The following is a 12,144-nucleotide window of genomic DNA, read 5'->3' as shown; positions in this document are numbered from 1 at the left end:
GTGGTATATTGGTCATATATCACAAACCCCCGAGGTGCCTTTTTGCTATTATAAACTGGTTACCAACATAATTAGAGCAGTAAAAATAAATGTTTTGTCATACCCGTGGTATACCACAGTTTCCAGCCAATCAGCATTCAGGGCTCAAACTACCCTGTTTATAATAAACAATATATTTCGACAATATGCACAAACTCTAATTGGCTATTTAGTTATTTACTGCAAGACTGCTGAAAGAACTGTTGAACTATTATCTCAACCGATGTTATTTTATCACAACAAAAACAATACCAGTTGCAAAATAAAAAGCTAATACTTTGGATAAAGCTCAAGACCACTCACGGTAAGGTCTGCCCCTGGCCCTGCTTACTGTCAGCCAATCCAAAGTTTCTGTAGAAAGTAATCAATATGAACAATGCTCTGGATATGATGCATGCATATGGTAGCTTATATAGACCACCCCCTATGGTGCATTCATTATAGAGCCCCACAGTGGAGGTGTCATACAGCGCATTCAGAAACTATTCAGACCCCTTGACTTTTTCCACATTTTGTTACGTTACAGCCTTATTCTAAAATTAATTAAATTGTTTTTTCCCCTCATCAATCTACATACAATACCGCATAATGACAAAGCAAAAACACATTTGTAGAAATGTTTGCACTCCTGCGTTGTCTTGGCTGTGTGCTTTGGGTCGTTCTCCTGTTGGAAGGTGAACCTTCGCCCCAGTCCTGTGTGTTCTGGAGCAGGTTTTCATCAAGGATCTCTCTGTACTTTGCTCCGTTAATCTTTCCCTCGATCCTGTCTAGTTTCCCAGTCCCTACCGCGGAAAAACATCCCCACAGCATGATGCTGCCACCACCATGCTTCACCGTAGGGAGAGTGCCAGGTTTCCTCCAGATGTGACGCCTGGCATTCAGGCCAAAGAGTTAAATCTTGGTTTCATCAGAGCAGAGAATCCTGTTTCTCATGGTCTTGTTTCTCTTAGATGCCTTTTGGCAAACTCCAAGCGGGCTGTCATGTGCCTTTTACTGAGGAGTGGCTTCCGTCTGGCCACCCTACTATAAAGGCCTGATTGGTGGAGTGCTGCAGAGATAGTTGTCCTTCTGGAAGGTTCTCCCATCTCCACAGAGGAACACTGGAGGTCTGTCAGAGTGACCATTGGGTTCTTGGTCACCTCCCTGACCAAGGCCCTTCTCCCCTGATTGCTCAGTTTGGCCGGGCAGCCAGCTCCAGGAAGAGTCTTGGTGGTTCCAAACTTATTCCATTTAAGAATGTGTTCTTGGGGACCTTCAATGCTGCAGAAATTTTTTGGTACCCTTCCCCAGATCTGTGCCTCGACACAATCCTGTCTCGGAGCTCTACAGACAATTCCTTCGACTTCATGGCTTGGTTTTTGCTCTGACATGCACCGTCAACTGTGGGACCTTATATAGACAGGTGTGTGCGTTTCCAAATCATGTCCAATCAATTGAATTTACCACAGGTGGACTCCAATAAAGTTGTAGAAACATCTCAAGGATGATCAATGGAAACAGGATGCACCTGAGCTCAATTTCGAGTCTCATAGCAAAGGATCTGAATACTTATGTAGATAAGGTATTTATTTTATTTTCTAAAAATCATAAAAACATGTTTTCGACTTGTCATTATGGGGTATTGTGTGTAGATTGATATTTTTTAATCCATTTTAGAATAAGGCTGTAATGTAACAAAATGTGGAAAAAGTTAAGGGGTCTGAATACTTTCCGAATGCACTGTACATAGGGCAGCAGTTTCTAAGCTGCAGGGTAGAGTGTCTGAGGTCCAGGGCGGAGTCCAGGGCGGAGACTGTTTAACCTGATGGCCTGGAGATAGAAGCTGTTTCTCAGTCTCTCGGTCCCAGCTTTGATGCACCTGTACGGTCTCCGCCTTCTAGATGGTAGGGGGGTTAGTAGGCCGTGGCTCAGGTGGCTAAGGTCCTTGATGATCTTCTTGGCCTTCCTGTGACACCGAGTGCTGTAGATGTGATACGCCATCCCATCAGGTTTGGGCTTAGTGGGACTATCATTTGTTTTTTCAACAGGACAATGACCCAACACACCTCCAGGCTGTGTAAGGGCTATTTTACCAAGAAGGAGAGTGATGGAGTGCTGCATCAGATGACCTGGCCTCCACAATCCCCCGACTTCAACCAAATTGAGATGGTTTGGGATGAGTCGGACCGCAGAGTGAAGGAAAAGCAGCCAATAAGTGCTCAGCATATGTGGGAACTCCTTCAAGACTGTTGGAAAGCATTCCAGGTGAAGCTGGCAAGAGTGTGCAAAGCTGTCATCAAGGCAAAGGGTGGCTATTTGAAGAATCTCAAATATAAAATATATTTTGATTTGATTAACACTTTTTGGGTTACTACATGATTCCATGTGTGTTATTTCATAGTTTTGATCTTCACTATTATTCAACAATGTAGAAAATAGTAAAAATAAAGAACAACCTTTGAATGAGTAGGTGTTCTAAAACTTTTGACCGGTAGTGTAGGTGGACACATAACCTTCTAAAAAGTTGATATAACCTGTTGTAACATGGACATTGCCATAGAGGGCTTCCACCATTTTAAAGTAGTCAACTGGGTGGGGATTCCTGAGTTGGGAGCCATCAGCCAATGAAGAAAATGTACTACTTTATATTGGAAACAGCCTCAAATTGCGCTGCCCATGCTGTCAGATGCTATAATGACACAGATACAAAGATGAATCCGCCATCTCTATGGCCTGTTTACATGCACATCTGCCCTCAAATTGGCTAGAATGGCCCCACCTTTCAGGACATGCATTTCCATTGTTAGAGCGGTCACTTGACCATCTTGTCGATATAATAAACAATCTTTGGGAACAATGACAAGAGGTTCAACACAGAAGCACGGCTTAAACCAAGCTATGGTGGCATATTTATCCAAATAAAAGGGTTCACAAAAAGGATGATCAAAAACTGTCAATCAAAACACTCCCACACACCAGGGATAAACTTAACATAGGCTGGAACTTAACTTAGAAGACTAAATAGCTGGGCTGCTATCCAGCCAAATTGTCCTTTCCAGCTTTTCTGCAGTCATAAGTCCATGTCCGTGGGCTTCCACCAAATGTCAGGCAAGCTCAGTGTCCAGCAAGGAGCTTTTCCTGTGCTGAACTGAAACATCACCTTATAAGCCCCAGGTGTGTTGCAGCCTAACACGGCTGAGTGGCTTCAGGTGCGGGGCGTGGCGCTGCAGCCTAGCTTGCTGCAGCCTAAATATGCTGGTTATGGGGCGTGGCTGACGCATCAAACTGTGTCATTTCCCGGCCACACCACCGGGGTGCACCACACTAGGGTTCCTATAGTCCAGGTGGGAGAGGGCAGTCTGCAGTGCAATGGCGATTGCGTCGTCCGTAGATCTGTTGGTGGGGTATGCAGTCTAGGGTGACGGGTAAGGTGGATGTGATATGATCTTTAACTAGCCTCTCAAAGCACTTCATGATAACAGAAGTGAGTGCTACGGGGCGATAGTCATCTATGGGGCGATAGTCATCTACGGGGCGATAGTCATCTATGGGGCGATAGTCATCTACGGGGCGATAGTCATCTACGGGGCGATAGTCATCTACGGGGCGATAGTCATCTACGGGGCGATAGTCATCTACGGGGCGATAGTCATCTACGGGGCGATAGTCATCTACGGGGCGATAGTCATCTACGGGGCGATAGTCATTTACGGGGCGATAGTCATCTACGGGGCGATAGTCATCTACGGGGCGATAGTCATCTACGGGGCGATAGTCATCTACGGGGCGATAGTCATCTACGGGGCGAGAGTCATCTACGGGGCGATAGTCATCTACGGGGCGATAGTCATCTACGGGGCGATAGTCATCTACGGGGTGATAGTCATCTACGGGGCGATAGTCATCTACGGGGCGATAGTCATCTACGGGGCGATAGTCATCTACGGGGCGATAGTCATTTACGGGGCGATAGTCATCTACGGGGCGATAGTCATCTACGGGGCGATAGTCATCTATGGGGTGATAGTCATCTACGGGGCGATAGTCATCTACGGGGCGATAGTCATCTATGGGGCGATAGTCATCTACGGGGCGAGAGTCATCTATGGGGCGATAGTCATCTATGGGGCGATAGTCATCTACGGGGCGAGAGTCATCTACGGGGCGATAGTCATCTACGGGGCGATAGTCATCTATGGGGCGAGAGTCATCTATGGGGCGATAGTCATTTAGTTCAGTTACCTTCGTTTTCTTGGGTACAGGAACGATGGTGGACATTTTGAAGTAAGTGGGGGCATCAGACATCGCCTAATGTTCCTCCTTCAGACCCACACACACATACACACACACACACACACACACACACACACACTCATACACACACACTACCCCCCCCCTAGCGTGCACCAGTCAGACCCATATCCTGAGCGCTTACAGTACTAATCCTAATTTGTATTTTGTATTTGTATTTATTATGGATCCCCATTAGTTCGTGCCAAGGCAGCAGCTACTCTTCCTGGGGTTTATTATGGATCCCCATTAGTTCCTGCCAAGGCAGCAGCTACTCTTCCTGGGGTTTATTATGGATCCCCATTAGTTCCTGCCAAGGCAGCAGCTACTCTTCCTGGGGTTTATTATGGATCCCCATTAGTTCCTGCCAAGGCAGCAGCTACTCTTCCTGGGGTTTATTATGGATCCCCATTAGTTCCTGCCAAGGCAGCAGCTACTCTTCCTTGGGTTTATTATGGATCCCCATTAGTTCCTGCCAAGGCAGAAGCTACTTTTCCTGGGGTTTATTATGGATCCCCATTAGTTCCTGCCAAGGCAGAAGCTACTCTTCCTGGGGTCCAGCAACATTAAGGCAGTTATATACAATTTAAAACATGACATGATATATTTCCTAACACTTTTCACAACACATTAAGAGTGTTCCCTCAGGCCACTACTCTACTACTACATATCTACAATACAAAATCCATGTATACGTGTGTGTATAGTGCATGTCTTATCATGTGTATGTGTAAGCGTGTGTCTGTGCCTGTGTGTGTGTGTCTCTTCACAGTCCCGCTGTTCCATAAGGTGTATTTGTATCTGTTTAAAAAAAATCTGATTCTACTGCTTACATAAATTACCTTATGTGGAATAGAGTTCCATGTAGCCATGGCTCTATGTAGTACTGTGCGCCTCGCATAGTCTGTTCTTGACTTGGGGATTGTGAAGAGACCTCTGGTGGCATGTCTTGTGGGGTATACATGGGTGTCTGAGCTGTATGCTAGTAGTTTAAACACACAGCTCAGACTACCCTGGTAACTACCCTGGTAGGTTGACTGATAACCTGAACCAGGATGCAGGCACTGGTTACAGTTTGAAGCTTTTTCTTGAGTGGGTAGCTTGATGAAAGCCACTCAATATTTAAATCCCCCAGAAAATATACCTCTCTGTTGATATCACGTACATTATCAAGCATTTCACACGGTCACACCCTGATCTGTTTCACCTGTCTTTGTGATTGTCTCCACCCCCCTCCAGGTGTCACCCATCTTCCCAATTATCCCCAGTTTATTTATACATGTGTTCTCTGTTTGTCTGTTGCATGTTTGTTTTGTTTCGTCGAGCCTACCAGCAGTTTCCCCCCCTTACTCCTGTCTTTCTCAAGTGCCTGTTTTCTAGTTTTCCCGGTTTTGACCATTCTACGTGCCCTGAGCCTGCCTGCCGTTCTGTACCTTGTCACACCACCTTGGATTATTGACCTCTGCCTGCCCTGACCCTGAGACTGCCTGCCGTTCTGTACCTTTTGGACTCTGATCTGGATAACTCACCTCTGCCTGCCCCCTGTCGTTTGCCTGCCCCCTGTTTTTGTAATACACTTTTGTTACTTCAACACTGTCTGCATCTGGGTCTTCTCCTGAAACGTGATACACACATGTTATCCAGATACTGACTGTTTGCAGTTGGTGGTCTATAGCTTCCCACCAGAATGGGCTTTAGGTGAAGCAGATGAACCTGTAGCCAAATTACTTCAACAGTATTTAACATGAGATCCTCTCTAAGCTTTACAGGAATGTGGTTCTGAATATAAACAGCAACACCTCCACCATTGGGATTTCTGTCTTTTCTGTAGATGTTATAACCATGTATTGCTACCACTGTATCCTCAAAGGTATTAATCTAAGTGAGTTTCAGAGATTGTCAGAATATGAATGTCATCTGTTAATAGCAAGGTATTGATTTCATGAACCTTGTTTCTTAAGCGACATATGTTAACGTGGGCTATTTTTAGCACTTATCTGGGATTCTTGATTGTTTTCATTGCTTTACTGGGAAGCTTAGCAGAAGTGGACATGCTCATGCTATTTGCAGGGTGAGCTGCACACAATGGACTTCCTACTAGGGCACACCGCCTCAGTGCTAACAGTATAACTCTGGTTCATAAGCACATGACTACTGCATACAATAGCTGTAGGATCAGCAGAGGCATTCAGGGCAATTAGAGGGACATAAATTAGGTTACTTACATTGTGTCTACCAATGCCCCTGGGATAATGTACATTTGCTGAAGCATTATGAGAACTCAGCGACACAATTGTAGGGTTTAACTGAGCTGGGCTTGGGTCATAATTAATTGTCTCAACGCAGCCTTATAATGCTGTGAAAGGATCCAGGAACCCAAACTATTCGGGTGGATCCCATCCTCCTTGTAAAATGTGTTTTGTTTCCAAAAGGTATCGAAATTGTCAACAAAAGTTACACCCATAGAGCTGCAATAATCATGTAGCCAGTTGTGAAGAGAAAGAATCCTGCTAAAGTTCAATGCCACGATTCAGAGAGGGCACAGGGACAGATATGATGGGTCTATTATTAGTGTCTAGCAGAGAATCAATCAGCTCTTTAAAATCCAGTTTCAACTGTTCAGAGCTGCCCTTCATAATGTCATTAAAACCCACATGGACTACGATAGAATCGATTTCCATGTCCTGGAGTAGAACATTCGGGAGCAGCTTAGTAATGTAATTTACTCGAGCTCCGGGAGAGGACAGTGTTTTTGCACCAGGAACAGTGAAATTTTTTACCATGGAGCTGCCCAAAATCATGGCTGGCGAGAAGGACAGGGAAATCCGCCCACTCCCACTCTTCACATGATTCGGAGAACCCTTTAAGGACGGGCTAGAGGCAGGATAACTTGAGCCCGTAGCTCCTGGCGCCTGGTGCAGGCCTCCGACAGATGGAGAAGCCCCGCTAGATCCAGAGCAGGGACGGAAGGTTGCCGACGTCGACTTTGAAATCGTAGGGGAAGGAGTAGGAGTAGGCACAGCGGCCGCAGACACAGGTACCCCCAGCAACGAAGGTGCAGGAAGATCAGGCTCCAGGGCGGCGAAACCATTTGTTGTTTGTATCTGGGCCTCTCGTTGGGAGTGTAGCCTGCTTTGCGTGAGGTCGCTGTATTCGGGTTCCACGGCTTGTGACATGTGACCGTCGTTGATTAGCATACTCCTCTTGCTGTGCTCCTTTGACTCCGCAATCAGATGGGAGAGGAGAGGCAGGAGATGGCTCCCCTGGCGAACGAACTCCAGGCAACACCGGCCAGTTGGACAATGACAAGAAGCAAGGTGGAGATGCATCGAACGCCATCCAGCCACCGGCGTAGAAAAGGTAAACTTTTCACTCCGTATTTTCCCCAGTTTCTTACGTAGACGGGCGACCTGCTTGATCAAGGAAGCCACTTCAATCCTATAATCCTCTGCAAGCAAACAATTACCGCGTTGGAACTCCGAGTGATCCAGCTTGTCCCGAAACAAAGCGTAGTAGATACAACTCCTACAGCGCTGGAACCGTTCATTTACTTCTCCAGACAAAGAGGACTCCATTGGAAAACTCATCTGGGACTAACTTCGTTAGCTTGATTGCTAGCAGCTTAGCTAGCAGCGGTTCTGTCAAGCAGGCTTAAACCTGTCTGTTAAGTGGGATTCTGGGGCAAAAAATAGCGGTCCTAACTGTTAAAAGCTAACCGCGTTGCGAAATCCATGCAAAAACAAGTTCAGAATTTATATCTAACGAAGATTGTTTATTTTTTGTCAAAAACACCAAACCAAGTGTTTCCAGCATACAGTGTTCAGCTCTCTGATGATGTGATCTCTGACGTGATCTCTACGTTTGTTTGGTTGAATGAAGCTAACAAGATGGGTCGGCGGGACAATGGGCCTCTTCCTGGGTGGACAGGGACAGACGGAGAGCCAGGACTCAGGTGTGTGTGTATGTGTGTGTGTGTGTGTGTGTGTGTGTATGTATGTGTGTGTATGTGTGTGTGTGTGTGTGTGTGTGTGTGGACACAGGATACTGAGGGGTAAACCTAATTGTGGCTGTGTATACGTGGTCTGGAAGGGTGATATGTGAGCAGGGGCTGCTGATTGGCTAATAATGAGGATTGTGACTGTATATGTGTGTGTGTGTGTGTGTGTGTGTGTGTGTGTGTGTGTGTGTGTGTGTGTGTGTGTGTGTGTGTGTGTGTGTGTGGGGGGGGGGGGGGGATGTGACACTGCATGTTGTTGGTGATTAGCTGACAGACAGAGAAAGAACCAGACACAGAGAGCAGCTGAGTATGAACCTACCAGCTGCAGCCCAGCACACCACACACACACACACACACACACACACACACACACACACACACACACAGACACACACACACACACACACACACAGACACACCCTTCTCCCATTGTCTGTGTCTGTTTACCCCACGAAAGCCACTTCATCACGTTATGGCTTCATAGGAAACCTTGATCCTGGGACATGAAACAGAACCACAGGGCCTGTATCAGCCTGACAGAAATTAGGTTTATACAGTCAATAACTTTGGATCAAGCACTTTCCAAATCTCTTAATGAATACTTTTAAGTAATCTGATATACATACAATTGTTTATCACTTTTGCAACGCCAGGATTGTGGGTTGGATTCCAGCTGGGACCACCCATATGGAAAATATATGCAGGCAAGTCGCTTTGGATAAAAGTGTCAGCTAAATTGTATATATTACACAATTTAGCATGCTTATGAAAAGCTTTTAAAAGGGTTGTTCCCACCCAAAATCAGATGTGATTAAATGAAGTGTGTTTTGTGTGTGTTTGCAGAAGGGGATTGCTAGGAGAACCCACTCGTGTACAAAATAAGTCACTATTGTGGCAACACGTGATAACTTTCTTGTCATGGAGTTTTTAGCTTCTGGGAAAACCTTAGAACTTCTTTCAGTTTCAGAGAGGCACCCCTTACTACAAGGAAGTGACTCAGACATTTAGAATTCTGATGATCCTCTCTTCAATGGTAAACAGTAAGATCTTATGTGAACATTATAAATCACCTGATTGACTTCGATTGAAGAAGTGAGAGAGTTTCTCTTTTTCCTATATTGTTTGGTAAATGAAACTTGTATTAGGGCTGTTGTTGTGACCAATCCAGCAGTCATGAGTCAAGACAGCGGTAAAATTCCACGTGACTGTTGAGTGAATGTAATCTCCTGTTATGCACTCTGGACATGCTTTGGTAGTACTCAACTTGCTAACGACTTTCAGGTCCTAATGGCCTGGTACTCAGGGCTCTATTGTCCTTCTAATCGCTCTGACATCAATGCAAATGCCATCGAAAATCACATCAAACACTCATCATCAAAACAGTATCGTGCTTTTAAAACTCACCTCACCGTGATGATCAGTTTGAAGAAAGAAGTTCAACAGCAGGTTGCAACTGAGTGGAAAACATGGTCATTGTGGACGTTGTTTCAAAGCCTAACACAGGTGAAATGGACAGCGCTTTCTAAGGTGATGATTAATTCAAAACACCCATACGCATATTAGAGCTTATGCATATGCATATGCTTATAAGCCCAAGACGGAAAAAAACCCTGTATTAGAATGATGATTGTGCCATCATACAATACACAGCCTACCACATATTATACATGGCAGAAAAACATTAATAACTGATTTAAGATGTCTTTGGTACATAACTGGTCTAGCCTATACTCCACAATTAAACAAATTCTAGTAATCGCCTTTGAGTGTGGACTGTATTATTATGCATACTGGATGGACTGGTTACCTTATGTTATGCTCCAAAATGTCTATCCATGAGTCTGGGAGAGAACGTATAGCCCTAGGCTCATTGATTGTGCAGGGCGATTTAAAATAGCATTTTTTATATTTTCATAATTAATTGGGTGACATTACTTTTAGCTATACATAATATCTCACTACCATGCGTTTCCTTCTCCTCTCTCTCCTTTATTCCTTTCTCGAGCGCACAGAGGGGCTGAAATATGTTTCGTTGCGAAAACATGTTACTATCGATGTTCCCGAACAGATTTCGCTTGGTTCACTTGGGCTCCCGAGTGGCGCAGCGGTCTAAGGCACTGCATCTCAGTGCTAGAGGTGTCATTACAGACCCTGGTTCTATTCCAGGCTGTATCACAACCGGCCGGGATTGGGAGTAGGGCGGCGCACAATTGGCCCAGCGTCGTCCGGGTTTGGCTGGGGTAGGCCGTCATTGTAAATAAGAATCTGTTCTTAACTGACTTGCCTAGTTAAATAAAAAAACGTTTCCCAAATTAAGCACTGGGTAGCAGCAGGAACACGGTTGGAGAGCCCATGGCATGCAAAGTTTGGGCGGAATATTTTACATTTTAGCAGACGCTCTTATCCAGAGCGACTTAAAAATTGGTGCATTCAACTTAGGATAGCCAGTGGGACAACATCACCTGTCCCGCAGTAAGAGCATGCTCCTCAAACAGTGGTTGATGCATTACATTTTACATTTACATTTTAGTCATTTAGCAGACGCTCTTATCCAGAGCGACTTACAGGAGCAATTAGGGTTAAGTGCCTTGCTCAAGGGCACATCGACAGATTTTTCACCTAGTCGGCTCGGGGATTAGAACCAGCGACCTTTCGGTTACTGGCACTACGCTCTTAACCACTAAGCTACCTGCCACCATTGAGTGTGTTCTTATATTGCGTGTAAAGTGTTCTTATATTCATTTCTCAGCTGCTCATATTAAGCACATGCTCCGCTATAAAACCGAAGCATCATAAAAAAACGGACCGTTGGGAAAGGGCGTGGCCTCCATTCGCTATTCGAGTGGATACGGATGACATGTCTTTTTCCCCTGACCCTGTTCCTGACGATTTGATAAAGGGCCATTCTAAATCTAAACTAATTGTACATATTAGTGAAGACAATATTAAATTGAGAATAGTCTGATGGGTGAAAATATGATCACTTGATGAGAGAACAGCTGTGCAGCCTGAGGCAAGGAACAGAGCAAGCTTTTTTTGCTACTTTCTCAAATCATCAATTATCTGTAGTCGCATCATGCAGCCCAGATATCACCATGCAGCCCATAGATCACCATGCAGCCCATATATCACCATGCAGCCCAGATATCACCATGCAGCCCATATATCACCATGCAGCCCATATATCACCATGCAGCCCATATATCATCATGCAGCCCATATATCATCATGCAGCCCATATATCATCATGCAGCCCATATATCATCATGCAGCCCATATATCACCATGCAGCCCATATATCACCATGCAGCCCATATATCACCATGCAGCCCATATATCACCATGCAGCCCAGATATCACCATGCAGCCCATATATCACCATGCAGCCCATATATCTTTAGATTTCTAAGACATTCTAAAGTTTGTATCATTCACAAGTAAAGTTGGCAAATAACTCTAAATCTACAGTGCATTCAGAAAGTTGTCAAAACCCTTGCCTTTTTCCAAATTTTGTTACGTTATAGCCTTATTCTAAAATGGATTAAAACATTTTTTTACCCCTCATCAATCTACACACAATACCCCATAATGACTAAGAAAAAACAGGTTTTTAGAAAATGTCTGCAAATGTATTAAAAATAAAAAACAGAAATATCACATTTACATAAGTATTCAGACCCTTTACTCAGTACTATGTTGAAGCACCTTTGGCAGCAATTACAGCCTCCAGTCTTCATAATGCTACAAGCTTGGCACACCTGTATTTGGTGAGTTTCTCTCATTCTTCTCTGCAGAACCTGTCAGGTTGGATGGGGAGCGTCACTGCACAGCTATTTTCA

The sequence above is a fragment of the Coregonus lavaretus genome (assembly GCF_964263955.1).
Source record: "Coregonus lavaretus genome assembly, contig: HAP1_SCAFFOLD_411, whole genome shotgun sequence".
Lineage (NCBI taxonomy): Eukaryota > Metazoa > Chordata > Actinopteri > Salmoniformes > Salmonidae > Coregonus > Coregonus lavaretus.
The sequence above is the reverse complement of the archived record's forward strand: the minus strand, read 5'-3'. Positions refer to the sequence as shown.